General features: G+C 40.8%; 1 non-coding gene across 1 annotated transcript; it reads left to right on the forward strand.

Annotated features, from left to right (window-relative positions):
* The first annotated feature begins 335 nt into the window (after positions 1-335).
* On the forward strand, positions 336-444 carry LOC136533166 (small nucleolar RNA R71). The gene has a single exon (XR_010778407.1). It is a non-coding gene; the product is annotated as a small nucleolar RNA R71 (small nucleolar RNA).
* The last annotated feature ends 4,101 nt before the right edge of the window (positions 445-4,545 follow it).

The raw sequence follows: 4,545 nt of genomic DNA on the forward strand, positions 1-4,545 counted from the left end.
ACCGTTTAGCGTTTAGGAAAACATTGGTCATGCGTGAATCATGAATGTGCATGACTTCTTGCTTTTCATTAGCTTAGTCTTCGAGCTTCTTCATCAGTAGATCCATCTTGGCAGATAGCATGTCTACCTCCTTGAGTTGATGCATATCTACACCTCTCTTGCGGGTCTAAACACGTTCTTCATTCCAGCCTTGGTTGGAGGGCACCTTCTCCACAAGAGTGGTCGCAGCTAGAAGTGTAAGTGACAAGAAAGCACCTCCAGCAGCAGCATCCATAGTCTCACGGGCACTGTTGGTCAACCCGTAGAAGAAAGTCTACATGAGTAGCCAATTTTCCATCCCATGATGAGGACATTCTAATATGTAGTCTTGAAAGCGTTCCCATGCCTCAGAGACAGATTCATCATGTTGTTGCTGAAAACTTAAGATTCTCCCACGCAGAGCATTGGTCTTACCTGTGGGAAAGAACTTAGCTAGGAAGGCAGTGAAGCAATTATCCCATGTAGTGTTTCTATCTTTGTTGGCGTAGAACCACTGCTTCGCCTTCCCCAAAAGTGAGAATGGTAAGAGGCAAAGTAGTATGGCATCCTTGGTTACTCCCTTGATGGTGAAAGTGTTGCAGCAGAAAGTGTTGGAGATGAGCACTAGCATCTTTATGTGCCTTTCCACAAAACTAGCCCGCTTGCACCATGTTGATGAGAGCCGGCTTGAGCTCGAATCCATTGTCTCCAACATTGACATTAGGTCCAGTACGGATGTTGGCAGTGGTTGGAGCAGAGAATTCACAAAATTAGTATTTATTAACTTGTCACTTATTTTAGTAGCCACCTATTATAAACCTATATCTCCTAACATTATTTTACTAGGTTGTCATCCCTAGTAATGATGTCAGAGATACTTGTTGGTACTACCTAGCATTACTATTAGAATAACTCTAAGTAGTTCTTTATTAACTTATGTGACTAGAAAGAATATATAGATATGAATGAAAAGGGATCTACAAGCGCACAGATAATATACCATTGTAGCACTTCACCCGAGAGTATTCTAGGTATCGTTATTTATATTTTTACCATAGGGAAAGTCTAGCATGGACAAGTATTGATAACTTATACTATTGATGGAGAAGTAAACCATAACTAATATTCTACTCACAACAGGGGAAGTCATAGGATAAGATATATATATATATATGATAAGTATTGATCAATGATAATGATAAATCACTCAGAGTACTCCTTTTTATAGCATTAGCATGGTCAGGTAGAATATTAGAGAAATAATTCCTAAGTCATTCTTAATTATAAGTCAAAGCATACATTGATTAGTGCAATTACACCTAATAGTCATTGCTAAGATCATCTTCATATCTACACATAAGGGATATTACTAAGGGAGATTAAGAACAGAGCTTGTCCCCCTTCGTAACCAGATCCTACGTGCTACCTACATCGGGGAGTGGACTACAAAGGACTCAACGGGAGTGTCACGTTCGAGATCTACCACATGATCCGAAATATAGGGTGTATCCGTAGGTAAACAACGTATAAGCACCACGCTTACACAATGTCGACCACCCACCCATGGATCCTTAGGGTGAGCGATATATGAACATATGCATGAATATGATGATAATCCAACTATACTAGGTATATAATCAAAGTAGACAATGAACATTATAACGAAGAACATGAATAAGATGAATACTAATATTGTCATAACAATTATAGCAAGCATATAAAAGTAATGGAGATACAAAAGAGAGAGGGGGTACAAACATTATACCAAACCACGCTCTTGACACGATCGAGAATCCAAGCGAAGCCTGCTTGCCTCCCTCTAGACCTAGCCTAACTAGCTATGCCCTAGAATATGATGGAGCTCTAAGGATAATTAGGATTTTTGTCTTCTCAAATGATTTGATGCCTTCAGGGGAGCAGGGGCTAATTATATAGCCCGGAGCATCCAACGTGAGCCCTTAGATCAAACTGACTTAATGAACAGCGTAGATGCAACCTAGGAGGCGGTGGAGAACTGACATTGCAACATGGAGACCGACAGGTGGGCCTAGAGACCTTATGCATGTTTTATTGATGGTTTTTAATGGTTGTTAACTACCGTCAACACTTCACTGTTTTGGTCCTTGCTTGAACATGAGGTGTACAACAAACATTCTAGTGTTGGAGATCTGGTTAGGCCAATGATGATGAAAAGAACTAGGAGGTGGCACTAGTTGTTTTTCTGCTACTATCTTGGTTTTCTGCATATGTTCAGTGTTCTTACTATAAATAGTTGTGTACAACTAGACCTGTTAATTATCAAGTGCTTGCTTGATTATACCTATTTTGAACTTGTAACATATCTGAGGCCATATTTTTGTGCCAATGATGTCTATATGGTTGTTGGATGTATTAGGATGCAGCTCATATGTTTGCTTTCTGTGTCTTCTCCTTGTTGACAACCTAGTTATAGTTATCCATTTGGTTCCAAACAAGAGGAAGGCATCGAAAGCAAATCAATGCTTTATGTACATCATTTACATGACCAAGGCACTAATGTTTAAGCTACACATGTTGCTACTGATGCCAATGATGATCACTACCACTTGTTAACTAACATTCTACTTGTGAAAATTGAGGCAGCCTGTTTGGGTTGTGCAGATTTGAGATGAGCCGTCCATGCTATGTTGTGTTCAATGGCTGTGAGCAAAGAGTTTACTACAACTGGCCTGACTACTAGGAACAAGTTCATAGGTTTTGTGGTGCTTGTTATAAAAAGTACAACTCCTATGAAGAAGGAATTGCTGCCTTAAAGTCAAGAACCAACTCAAATCCACCCTTAGCTCATGATGATGACTTCTATCTTCAAAACCCAACAACTGCTCCACCATCTTTCTCCTTCAAAATTATTGTAATTGTAGTTCTCTTAATCTTTGTTTGTCTTCTATGGAAGAAGTTCTGAGCTCATGTACTGATTGTAAGTGTGATGGTTAGACTTGATTTAGCTAGAATTGTAATGGTTACAGATCCATAAACTGCTACTCTAGTTTGAGTTATATATATCTCTATGGTGCTACTCTAAATTTAGATGAGGTCATACCATGAAAATTGTTAATGGTTGTTAAAGTTGTACTTTGGTATCAGTTGTGGACTTCATTGACGAATCTTTGTCCGGTTATTTCCTCTTGTGGACTTTCAAAATTGATAGGCCTAGTGGTATTCACCACTCCATGCAGCAAGCTCAGGGTCACTTGTGTGTATGTACTGTTGCTAGTCGTAATTATTCTAAGCTTTCAATCTAGATCCTTGAAGATTGTGGTACTAATAATTAAACATTGAAGCATACGGTCAGCACGGGGATCCTGTTTGGAAGGATTAATATTAGATTTGGTGGTGTGGATTGGGCTTCCAAATACACAGTGATTACAGTTCACCCAGAATGGAATATGATTTTCTTTGCTGGGGAGGATGGAACAATCATCGCATATGATATGGACTGCATAAGAGTTCGTGTCATCCCTGCCCGTGTCTTTTGGTATGGTAGATGTACCATTAAAAAAGGGTTCATTTGCAGACCATACTACCTTCCTTATGTTCCCTTGTTCTTGGATTTATTAGCAGAGCAGTAAAGCTGCATTTGATGTATCTCTCTATCATGTATTTTAAAAGGACCAATGTTGTTTGCTTGTCTATGGACATGTTAATTTTCTTAATGATGGATGTTGTCATTATTTCAGCTAAACTAGTGTGCTCTTTGTTTTCTTTGCAAATTGAATTATTTGTTTGGTACTACAATGCACCCGTCATATTGTACTACTAGGCTAGGCTACTAGTACTAAAAACTACACCTAAAATTGACTGTCTTGCTCGACGCCGCTGCCTCCACGATTGCAGTTCACCCAGAATGGAATTTGATTTTTTTTTGTTGGGGGGAAAGAACCATCATCGCATATAACATGGACAGCAGAAAAGTTCATCTCATCCCTACCCTTGCCATTCTGTATGGTAGATGTGGCATCCTGCCAGAGGAGTTCATCAGTAGACATCAAATTCTCGCCTCACCTGGCAGCGTACCCAACGCGTCCATTCAAACAATGGTTGCTTCACCGCCGGATCATACGATAATCCGACGGTGATAACCTACTTCACCGCTGAATCTAACTGTAGCACACACGACCATCTTGGCACCGGAGGTAAAAGCATTGTTACCTCTGTCGGTTTCTTCGACGTCGGACATAGGACGAGCAGCCGGCGATGACAACACCTTTATTGCTGGTTCAGCGAATGACATGGCGGTAAAGGTTGAGATTGTGTTCACCGTCGGATCATACGCCAAGCCGGTGGCGAAAGCGTTCATCACCGCCAGTTATTCGGCCAGGAGGGGCCCCATAGGTCATAAGCCGACGGTGATATGTATCACCGCCGATTATCTCAAAACCGTTGGTGAAGGTCTCGGCGGTGAATTGACTTTATGTAGTAGTGATATGGCCTAGCTCCGCACGTGGAATGGGTCTGCATACGCGTAGCACCTCGCTTCGTGCAAAAGGG

This window comes from Miscanthus floridulus, unplaced genomic scaffold (genome assembly GCF_019320115.1).
Source record: "Miscanthus floridulus cultivar M001 unplaced genomic scaffold, ASM1932011v1 fs_796_1_2, whole genome shotgun sequence".
Lineage (NCBI taxonomy): Eukaryota > Viridiplantae > Streptophyta > Magnoliopsida > Poales > Poaceae > Miscanthus > Miscanthus floridulus.